This window comes from Prionailurus bengalensis, chromosome A3 (assembly GCF_016509475.1).
Source record: "Prionailurus bengalensis isolate Pbe53 chromosome A3, Fcat_Pben_1.1_paternal_pri, whole genome shotgun sequence".
Taxonomy (NCBI): domain Eukaryota; kingdom Metazoa; phylum Chordata; class Mammalia; order Carnivora; family Felidae; genus Prionailurus; species Prionailurus bengalensis.
Window position 1 is genome coordinate 94,653,571 of NC_057354.1, and position 12,591 is coordinate 94,666,161.

The following is a 12,591-nucleotide window of genomic DNA, read 5'->3' on the forward strand; positions in this document are numbered from 1 at the left end:
TCTAGTTTCGAGAAGAATGCTGGTGCAATTTTGATTGGGATTGCATTGAATGTGTAGATAGCTTTGGGTAGTATTGACATTTTGACAATATTTATTTTTCCAATCCATGAGCAGGGAATGTCTTTCCATTTCTTTAAATCTTCTTCAATTTCCTTCAGAAGCTTTCTATAGTTTTCAGCATACAGATCCTTTACATCTTTGGTTAGATTTATTCCTAGGTATTTTATGCTTCTTGGTGCAATTGTGAATGGGATCAGTTTCTTTATTTGTCTTTCTGTTGCTTCATTGTTAGTGTATAAGAATGCAACTGATTTCTGTACATTGATTTTGTATCCTGCAACTTTGCTGAATTCCTGTATCAGTTCTAGCAGACTTTTGGTGGAGTCTATCGGATTTTCCATGTATAATATCATGTCATCTGCAAAAAGCGAAAGCTTGACTTCATCTTTGCCAATTTTGATGCCTTTGATTTCCTTTTGTTGTCTGATTGCTGATGCTAGAACTTCCAGCACTATGTTAAACAGCAGCGGTGAGAGTGGGCATCCTTGTCGTGTTCCTGATCTCAGGGAAAAAGCTTTCAGTTTTTCCCCGTTGAGGATGATGTTAGCTGTGGGCTTTTCATAAATGGCTTTTATGATCTTTAAGTATGTTCCTTCTATCCCGACTTTCTCAAGGGTTTTTATTAAGAAAGGGTGCTGGATTTTGTCGAAGGCCTTTTCTGCATCGATTGACAGGATCATATGGTTCTTCTCTCTTTTTTTGTTAATGTGATGTATCACGTTGATTGATTTGCGAATGTTGAACCAGCCCTGCATCCCAGGAATGAATCCCACTTGATCATGGTGAATAATTCTTTTTATATGCCGTTGAATTCGATTTGCTAGTATCTTATTGAGAATTTTTGCATCCATATTCATCAGGGATATTGGCCTGTAGTTCTCTTTTTTTACTGGGTCTCTGTCTGGTTTAGGAATCAAAGTAATACTGGCTTCATAGAATGAGTCTGGAAGTTTTCCTTCCCTTTCTATTTCTTGGAATAGCTTGAGAAGGATAGGTATTATCTCTGCTTTAAACGTCTGGTAGAACTCCCCTGGGAAGCCATCTGGTCCTGGACTCTTATTTGTTGGGAGATTTTTGATAACCGATTCAATTTCTTCGCTGGTTATGGGTCTGTTCAAGCTTTCTATTTCCTCCTGATTGAGTTTTGGAAGCGTGTGGGTGTTCAGGAATTTGTCCATTTCTTCCAGGTTGTCCAATTTGTTGGCATATAAGTTTTCATAGTATTCCCTGATAATTGTTTGTATCTCTGAGGGATTGGTTGTAATAATTCCATTTTCATTCATGATTTTATCTATTTGGGTCATCTCCCTTTTCTTTTTGAGAAGCCTGGCTAGAGGTTTGTCAATTTTGTTTATTTTTTCAAAAAACCAACTCTTGGTTTCGTTGATCTGCTCTACAGTTTTTTTAGTTTCTATATTGTTTATTTCTGCTCTGATCTTTATTATTTCTCTTCTTCTGCTGGGCTTAGGCTGCCTTTGCTGTTCTGCTTCTAGTTCCTTTAGGTGTGCTGTTAGATTTTGTATTTGGGATTTTTCTTGTTTCTTGAGATAGGCCTGGATTGCAATGTATTTTCCTCTCAGGACTGCCTTTGCTGCGTCCCAAAGCGTTTGGATTGTTGTATTTTCATTTTCGTTTGTTTCCATATATTTTTTAATTTCTTCTCTAATTGCCTGGTTGACCCACTCATTCGTTAGTAGGGTGTTCTTTAACCTCCATGCTTTTGGAGGTTTTCCAGACTTTTTCCTGTGGTTGATTTCAAGCTTCATGGCATTGTGGTCTGAAAGTAAGCATGGTATAATTTCAATTCTTGTAAACTTATGAAGGGCTGTTTTGTGACCCAGTATATGATCTATCTTGGAGAATGTTCCATGTGCACTCGAGAAGAAAGTATATTCTGTTGCTTTGGGATGCAGAGTTCTAAATATATCTGTCAAGTCCATCTGATCCAATGTCTCATTCAGGGCCCTTGTTTCTTTATTGACCGTGTGTCTAGATGATCTATCCATTTCTGTAAGTGGTGTATTAAAGTCCCCTGCAATTACCACATTCTTATCAATAAGGTTGCTTATGTTTATGAGTAATTGTTTTATATATTTGGGGGCTCCGGTATTCGGTGCATAGACATTGATAATTGTTAGCTCTTCCTGATGGATAGACCCTGTAACTATTATATAATGTCCTTCTTCATCTCTTGTTACAGCCTTTAATTTAAAGTCTAGTTTGTCTGATATAAGTATGGCTACTCCAGCTTTCTTTTGGCTTCCAGTCGCATGATAAATAGTTCTCCATCCCCTCACTCTCAATCTAAAGGTGTCCTCAGGTCTAAAATGAGTCTCTTGTAGACAGCAAATAGATGGGTCTTGTTTTTTTATCCATTCTGATACCCTATGTCTTTTGGTTGGCGCATTTAATCCATTTACATTCAGTGTTATTATAGAAAGATACGGGTTTAGAGTCATTGTGATGTCTGTATGTTTTATGCTTATAGTGATGTCTCTGGGACTTTGTCTCACAGGGTCCCCCTTAGGATCTCTTGTAGGGCTGGTTTAGTGGTGACAAATTCCTTCAGTTTTTGTTTGTTTGGGAAGACCTTTATCTCTCCTTCTATTCTAAATGACAGACTTGCTGGATAAAGGATTCTTGGCTGCATATTTTTTCTGTCTAGCACCCTGAAAATCTCGTGCCAATTCTTTCTGGCCTGCCAAGTTTCAAAAGAGAGATCAGTCACGAGTCTTATAGGTCTCCCTTTATATGTGAGGGCACGTTTACCCCTTGCTGCTTTCAGAATTTTCTCTTTATCCTTGTATTTTGCCAGTTTCACTATGATATGTCGTGCAGAAGATCGATTCAAGTTACGTCTGAAGGGAGTTCTCTGTGCCTCTTGGATTTCAATGCCTTTTTCCTTCCCCAGTTCAGGGAAGTTCTCAGCTATGATTTCTTCAAGTACCCCTTCAGCACCTTTCCCTCTCTCTTCCTCCTCTGGGATACCAATTATGCGTATATTATTTCTTTTTAGTGTATCACTTAATTCTCTAATTTTCCCCTCATACTCCTGGATTTTTTTATCTCTCTTTTTCTCAGCTTCCTCTTTTTCCATAACTTTATCTTCTAGTTCACCTATTCTCTCCTCTGCCTCTTCAAGCCGAGCTGTGGTGGTTTCCATTTTGTTATGCATTTCGTTTAAAGCGTTTTTCAGCTCCTCGTGACTGTTCCTTAGTCCCTTGATCTCTGTAGCAAGAGATTCTCTGCTGTCCTGTATACTGTTTTCAAGCCCAGCGATTAATTTTATGACTATTATTCTAAATTCACTTTCTGTTATATTATTTAAATCCTTTTTGATCAGCTCATTAGCTGTTGTTATTTCCTGGAGATTCTTCTGAGGGGAGTTCTTCCGCTTGGTCATTTTGGATAGTCCCTGGCGTGGTGAGGACCTGCAGGGCACTTCCCCTGTGCTGTGGTGTATACCTGGAGTTGGTGGGCGGGGCCGCAGTCAGACCTGATGTCTGCCCCCAGCCCACCGCTGGGGCCACAGTCAGACTGGTGTGTGCCTTCTCTTCCCCTCTCCTAGGGGCGGGATTCACTGTGGGGTGGTGTGGCTCGTCTGGGCTACTTGCACCCTGCCAGGCTTGTGATGCTGGGGATCTGGCGTATTAGCTGGGGTGGGTAGGCAAGGTGCTCGGGGGCAGGAGGGGCAGGCTTAGATCGCTTCTCCTTAGGTGATCCACTTCAGGAGGGGCCCTGTGGCAGCGGGAGGGAGTCAGATCCGCTGCCGGAGGTTTGGCTCCGCAGAAGCGCAGAGTTGGGTGTTTGCGCGGAGCGAGCAAGTTCCCTGGCAGGAACCGGTTCCCTTTGGGATTTCGGCTGGGGGATGGGCGGGGGAGATGGCGCTGGCGAGCGCCTTTGTTCCCCACCAAACTGAGCTCTGTTGTCAGGGGGCTCAGCAGCTCTCCCTCCCTTTGTCCTCCAGCCTTCCCGCTTTCCAAGCAGAGCTGTTAATTTCTGACCTCCCAGACGCTAAGTCGCGCTTGCTGTCGGAACACAGTCCGCCCGGCCCCTCCGCTTTTGCAAGCCCGACTGGGGGGCTCTGCTTGGCCGGCGAGCCGCCCCTCCGCCCCGGCTCCCTCCCGCCAGTCCGTGGAGCGCGCACCGCCTCGTCGCCCTTCCTACCCTCTTCCGTGGGCCTCTCGTCTGCGTTTGGCTCCGGCGACTCTGTTCTGCTAATCCTCTGGCGGTTTTCTGGGTTATTTAGGCAGGTGTAGATGGAATCTAAGTGATCAGCAGGACGTGCGGTGAGCCCAGCGTCCTCCTAAGCCGCCATCTTGCCGCCAAGAAAAAAAGCTTCTGCCGAAAGTATTACTGTTAATGGTACTTAGTAATTTATTTTCTAAATTAGAGGAGCTAATGAGGAGAATTTTAAAACTTTTGTTTTGTGAGAAATAGAACTCATTGGAGAATATGAAAGCTATTACAGTTTTTAAAAAATTAGAAAAATTTAGGAAAATAATGAATTCTAATTCAATAGGATATGTCAGGCATGTACTAACAGGTTTCATTCCATTTCCTTCACTCAGGAATGATTGAATATCTCACCAATGTTATGTAAAGATTTGTTTAGGTTTTCAATGAAACACTTTTTAACCTACAATCTTCAGTGCTGTATTTACCACAGTAGGTAGATGAAAACAAGACATTGGTTTTTGCCTGGAAAAAACTTGTAACCTAGTTAGGAATAAAACGTATTTGTGGAAAACCTGAAGATAAGTTTTAAATTAACAACACATGCAAAATAAAACAATTATAACACAGAGTCAAATATACTAATTGAAAAAATTCCCTTCAAAATAAGCATAGCATAATTAGCAGTATTGTGTGAAATACCACAAAAACTGTATGTTCTGGTCACCAATTCAATGATCTGCAACAAAATGAATGGAAAAGAAAACTAATTCATGTTTTGGTTTAAGTATAACAAATCCTAGAACTCAAGAAAGATGATAAGGAAAATTAGTGATTTAAGTCCTAAGGAGCAAACCAATTTTATTTCTCATGTTAAAGCTTAATTGCTTACTTCACCATGTCCCTATGATACACTCATCTTATCTAACCTCCAGATCTTTAGCTAATCACACTGTATTTTTTACATCCTTCACTTGAATATATTTCCATAAATGGTTAAATTATTTCCCTGAGAAAGCTTGACTTCCTAATGCTTATTAAAGCTCATTCTAACTTTTTCATTACCAGAACTTTGAGAGGTGTAATGAGGATTCTGAGTAGAATCAATTCTGTGTTGGATGTGCAATTATTGAGGTCTTTAGCATATATGCAATAAGTAAATAAGAAGAGTCTTGCTGTGAAGGGATTCAAAATAAAATAAATGATGGAACTACAATTGAAGAAGCAGATTATTTCTCACCAGGTATTGTGGGAATTTAGAACCACACTGTAGGTTTTTTTGTTTTGTTTTGGTTTGGTTTGGTTTTTGGTTTTTGGTTTTGTGTGTGTGTGTGTGTGTGTGTGTGTGTGTGTGTGTGCGCATGTATTCTCTGAAACAATTAGAAAAAAAAAAAACCCAGGAATAACTTTAAGACAAATAATTTATGCCACACAAATCATGAAACCATAAGCAACTTCATTAAGTAGCTTCCCATCGGTAGCCTGAAATAAAATAGCTGGCCTGATGGTGGGATATTGAAGAAAAAATAAAATTCCTTTTGTGATTTAAACTCCTTCTTCAGATTTATGATGAATTCCTTTACTTAAAGTGACCAGAGGAAGCCAAACAAGGCTAATTAATGCTGACAGTTGGGGTCTGAGAAAATTCCAATCAGAGATTTGCTTTAAAAGGGACCAGGACAGGGTGTCTCGGTGGCCAGTCAGTTAAGCATCAGACTCTTGATTTCAGCTTAGGTCATGATCTTGTGGTTTGTGAGTTTGAGTCCTGTGCTGGGCTCTACTTGACAATGCAGCTTGGGATTCTCTGTCTCTGCCACTACCCCCTGCCTCTCTTTCTATAAGTAAGTAAGTAAGTAAGTAAATAAATAAATAAATAAATAAATAAATAAATAAATAAAAATAAAGGGGCTGACATGTTTTATGGTAATAATAATAATAATAATAATAATGATATAGCTAGTATTTACTACATTCTTACTAAGTTCCAAACACTCTTCTCAGTGTTTTATTTCTATTAATTCATTTAGTATTCATGAAAACTCTGTAAATATTATCTGGGCTGACTATATAATTTGAGTGGCCAAGTACAAAATGGAAATGCAGAGTCCTTTGTTCAAGAAGGATGAAAGAATATGTTTTCTTTCTTTTTTTAAAAAAATGTTTTGATATTTATTTTTGAGAGAGAGAGAGAGACAGAGTGTCAGTGAGGAAGGGACAGAGTGAGAGGGAGACACAAAATCCAAAGGAGGCTTCAGGCTCTGAGCTATCAGCACAGAGCCCGACACAGGGCTCAAACTCACGAAGTGTGAGATCATGACCTGAGCTGAAGTCGGACACTCAACTGACTGAGCCACCTAAGTGCCCCAATATGTTTTCTTTCTTTAGCAGTCTCTCTCTACCCTGTCATGGAGTTGTTTATTTGCTATTTAATGTTAGGCTTCTTTCTCCATGAGGAGTCAAACCTGAATATTGTTCTCCTCTTAAAGATATGGCAACTGAGGACAAAAAATACAAAACAATCAGATATAATAGCTGGTTCAGAGATGCATTCAGATGATGCATTCAGATGATGCATTCAGAACCAATGGAACATGGTGAGACTTTGTTGAAATCCTGGGAAGAAGATTCTTTTTTCTCAATGGACTTGAACATCAAAGGTCTGTGGCTGTTGCCATGGCTCTCATCCTTCTATGTGAGGCTGAATCAAAAAGCAATGAAGTAGGAGACAGCAGAAACTGTATATGTCAGATATTTTGAATTCCTCGTCAAGATACACCTTTCTTTGGATTTCCCAGTTATATTAGCCAGTAATTTCCATGTGTGGCTGACTCTATCTTCAGGTAAATCCTAGGTCTATCTGAGACAGAAAATGGTTCCCTTCCTTATAATTGTTCAGATCCTAGTCTCTGGAACCTGTGGGTATATCAGATATGACTAAGGTAAAGATCTTAAAATCAGGAGATTTTCCTAGATTATCCAAGTGGACCCAAAGTAATCACAAGGGTCCATATAAAAGGGAAGCATGAGGGTCAAAGTCATGGAAAGAGTTGTGATGACTGATAAAGAGGTTGGAATGATGTGAAGCCATGAGCCGAAGAACTCATAAGCCTCTAGAAACAGATAGGCAAGGAAATGGATTTTTCCCTAGAGCTTCTAAAAGGAACCCTGCTGATCTATTTCAGACTTCTGACCTCCAGAACTCTAAAATAATAAATTTGTGTTGTTTTAAGCCAATAAGTTTGTGGTGATTTGTTATAGCAACAATAGGAAACTAATATGACATTGTTTGCAGAAAGAGTCCTGATGCACATTTATACCAGGTTACAGGGTTGGAGATCATGATTTACTTAAATATAAAAGGAAAAAGGAGAGAACTGTCAGTAACCCAAACATAAATTTGTTTCCTATTTTCTAGGAAATAAATGTTCTTCTGTCAAAATATACTTCCAGAAAGACGTTTATCATTTATTGTCATTTCAGTATTTGTATTTGATTATAATTTTGCCTAATACTCAAGCTTTTTTCTGTTCCAAAGAATTTGTTGTCACTACCACTTTTAGAACAAGCTATGATATCTAGTGATATAGTCACTTGGAGAGAATCTAAAGTTTCAGGAACAGACTCATTAAAACAGGTATTCTCAACTTTTCTTTTGCTCCCTGCACCCCTGAGGAATACTGCACACACCAGAAACAGTGAATTTCAAGGATGTGGGCTTGCTTCTTTCCTGCTCCCATTGTGAATCTCATCATTAGCAATAACTGCTTTATTCTGTTCTTTGCATCAACATGAGAGCAGAGAGGTGTAGAGCCCTATCTCTGTTGACTCGGCTATAGAGGAAAAATTTCAGGATACGTACATACTTAGAATCTTATCTTGAGTGTTAACTAAGTTCCCTGTTGGTTATATATGAAGGATTATTTCCGGAATCTGCTAGGAATATATTTGCATGAAGGATGCAGAAGACTGCTAATAAAAAAGTCATCCTCAGGGAAGAGCTCCCTATATGTTGCTTGAGGAGAGAGGCAGTCCTAATGATAGCATGGGATGTTTCACTCAGATTTGTTGCCTGGTCCATCCCCATGGGCTAGGATCTTGTTCTGTAAAGGAAGAAGCTACAACTCCAAAAAGAATGAAATGGGATGGAATGTCTTCAGAGGAAATAAACATGAGAAAGTACTAATATAAACTGGAGCATTGGCACTGTCACTGGAGAGTTCAGTCTTCAGCAGAGAGCCTTGTAATAGTCATCTTTGACATGCTGATGGCTGAAGTGCTTCAGCTCCAGCCTGTATGGAATCCAGCTTCTAAAAGAGGGGGTGGAAAACACAGTGGCATGCCCAGTGCACACAGCTCTGACAACAGCAGAAGCCCAGATAAGACAGTGAAGCAAAGAAGCCAAGTTCTGTCTTAGAATGGGCAGGAGGGGTGATTTTAAAGGTTTCAACAGTTTTTAATGGGAAATAGAGCCCCCCAGAATATAGCTTGCTACTATTCTTGTGGCTTGATTTTTTCTTCCAAGGACCAAATAAAACAGTAATGTGTGTTTTGGTCCTTTCTTCTAATTTACCTTCCTATATGCCTATAAACAGCTGAAGCCCTACCCCAACCCTGAATGTCTCTGGTATATATATATATATATATATATATATATATATATATATATAAGCACACACTTATTTGAGTCCTTGAATTTTAGCTACTCATACTTGTTTATTATTTCAAGGAGAACTTATTACAAATAGTAGTAGCAGCATAAAAATAAACTATGATTACCAGGGAAGAGAATGGCTTCCACTCCAAGGATAGGAATGGGTAAAGATTATTCATACTGAGGCAAGAGAATTTGTTCAAACCCAGAGACACTTTGTACATTTCAAGGCAGAGGGAGAAAGTGACAATGAGTAGGTATATATTGCTAAAGCCTGGCTGGTGATAATGAGAAAGAAGGGAAGGAAAAACTCAGTTGTTTTTTCTATGTGTAAACAAAATTTGTTAGTAATAATGAGTTAACACTCTTGCTCAGTCAGAGGTCCCATAGAAAAACAGCTTCTATGGCTATATCTACTGGAAAAATGCACCAAGGGCCTCTAAAGTTATGCCTACTAGAAGCAAAGCAATATCTTATCAGGCAAGAAAGAACAGCAGAAACCCAAGAGCCAACAATGTCTGAGGACCTAATATGGTGCCCATTCCTCTATGGTTTGTCAGTAACATTTTTCTTTCACATATATCATGAGCACTTGAAGATAGTTTAAAAGGAAAAAAAACTATAGATTAAAAGGAAAAAAAATAAGCAAGGAAGAAAAGAAATTAAGATCACCTTAAAGTTCTTCTCAGCTTGACTAAACTTTAGGCAGGGTCTTCTGACTGTAAGCCTCTGACCTCCCTTTTCTTAGAGTTGGAGAAAACTTGTAATTATAAATTCTTACTCTTGTCTCTTTGAAATATAAATTGTCTGCAACCCAAGTATTGTTTTTCTCAAGGTCCTGGTAGCCATCCTTTTGAAATATAAGCATCAAGAAGGATAGGGCCCATATCTCTTAGTTACTGAGGGAGAGTGGGAGCTGAACTTTGATGAGGGACAGTTAACAAACACAGGTAGCCTAATCACATTGGCCAACCTCCCTACTAATGTCCTTCATTACTTTTCCATTAGCTTGTCCCAGCATTTAAAAATCCTCCCACCTTTTGTTTCAGCAATGTTGAATTAAATCTTTCTCTCCTAGTCCTGACATCTATTAGTCTTGAATAAAGTCTTCCTTGCTTTCTAACTGGCCTAGTGCATTTTTTTCTTTTACACAGGAAGGAAGTATTATAATTCATAATTTGGAGGTCTAGGGTCACACTTTCCATAACTTTGGCTCTGTTCTTATTTCCATGTATTCAGTTTGTTCTTATCTAATTGAAATGTTGCCTGAGTTTAGTTCCATCCATTTTTCTTAAATGCTAGGCCAGCTGCATCTTTATAATGATTATGAGAACTAGAAGTAGACCTAGAAAACATTTCAGCCAGGCAGAGCCTTTGGCCTCTCTTTTGTTTTGGCTTTTCACAAGCTGTCCCAAATCGTAAATAATTTCATACTATAGTACACTTTTCAGAATTAGAATATTTTGTAATCCCTCACAGAGATATGTGGTTTTTATAAAGGTAATAAATTCTTTTTTAAAACTCTCAAAGTATGACATTTAAAAAGCTGTACATATTTAATGAACACAACTCAGTGAATTTGGGAATATGTATACACCTGTGAAACCATCACCATCATCAAGGCCATAAACATACCCATCATCTCCAAAACTTTCCTCTCATCCTCACTGTTATTGTTGCTATCATTTATTTTTGTGTGTGTGGCTAGAGTAATTAACATGAAATCTGCCTTCTTAACGAATTTTTATTATACAACACAGTATTGTTAGTGTTGGGAGGACATTTTTCTCCTGACATTCAAGATTCTTCTGTCTAGTTGAAGAATTAAATTGACGTGAGATAGATTAACAAGAGAAAATCAAATTTAATTATATACTTATGAGGAATCCACATAAACATGAGAGATTCTGAAGACGGTCAAGCAAAATGAGGTATATATGTCATTCTGGACTAAGAAGAAGGGAGTGGCACTCCAGGGCCACAAAAGGAAGGAAAGCAATTCATAGAAAGAATGAAAAGAGTATGATACACACATGTTTGCTCAGACATTCAGAAACAATGGTACATAGAGAGGGCTTTGATCAAATAGGCCTTGTGGGTTCCTCCCTGTCTACCATACTAGTTCATATTATATCATAGTTATTTATAGTTATAACTCCCTTCCTGAAACAGATTCTCTACACTTTTTTAGGCAGTTGTGTGTGTGTGGGGGGGGGGGGTGAGCAAAAGGAAAAATTTCTTGACTCTTTTTCTTAAAAATGATCAGCCTAGGGATGACTGGGTGGCTCAGTCGGTTAAGCATCTGACTCTTGATTTCAGTTCAGGTCATGATCTTATGGGTTTGTGAAATCAAGTCCTATGTCGGGCTCTGTGCTTCAGTGTGGAGCCTACTTGAGATTCTCTTTCTCCCTCTCTGTCTCTGCCTCTCTCTATCTCTAAAAATAAATAAATAAACTTTAAAAAAATCTTAAAAAAATAATCAGCCTAAAATAATCTACATGCTAAAGAGATACATTTTGGGGTGGCAAATTTTCCCCCTATATTAGCTGTAGGCCCTATGATATATAGATCTCCAAAACATTCTTTTTACCCCACTCCCCTGAACTTATTTATCTTGCATAACTGAAATTTTATACACTTTGACAATCACCTCTCCATTTTCTCCTGCCTCCAGCTACTGGCAGCCACCATTATACTCTCTGCTTCTGAGTTTGGCTATTTTAGTTTCCATACATAAATGAGATAATAAGGCATTTGTCTTTCTATGCAAGGTTTATTCCTTTAATGTAATGTTGTCTAGGTCCATCCATGTTGTCACAAATGGCAGTATTTTCTTTTTTAAGGCTGAATGATATTCCAATGTATGTATGTATTATATCTTATCTATTGTAGATAATGCTACAATGAACATGGGAGTGCAGGTATCTCTTTGAGATCCTGATTTCAATACTTAAAGTAATACATCCTTAATCTATTTTAGTATATGTGCTGCCGAAGCGAGCACTATACATCCTTAATCTAGAGGAATGATACCCAACTGGTTAATTAAATAAATTAAGGGGTACCTCTATTTGAGAGGTAGGTTGCATAAAATACCTACCTGAAAAATACTGTATATACAGCTATATGCTCAATCCTCCCCACCAGTGGGAAATACTATTATCCATTATTAAAGATGTCTACATTACTGACAAAGGGTCTGGAAGCATTTTCCTATAATGCCCCACTCTTTTGAATTTATTCCTCTTATTTTCTATGACAAGGAAATGAGAGTAGTTATCAGCTTGGCATTTTTGTTGATTAAATCAAGTTTCCACAGCAATGGAAGTCAAAAATATTTTCCCCCAAAGAAAACCTTTAATAGCCTATCATTCATGTTTAAGGAGAGAAATAAAGAAGAGAAAAAATAAAACTACACTTTGTGAGAGGAAGATAAAATACCATTGTGTTCAAGTATTTCAAGCATAAAACCTTCTGAAATCCACTGTCATCTAATCACTCTGCTCTATAGGAGTAAACTGTTCCCTGTTTGAAAAGCAATTAACTCTTTCAGACCTCAAAGGAGAGGACAGTGTTGTTTATCACTCATCTTCTGGATTAGATTTGAGGTGTTTAGGGCTATAATACATCCAATTATCCCTCTTCGGGGTTGTTTTCTATCTTTAGGAGGGCATTTTGATGTTTTATGACAACACTTTATCCAA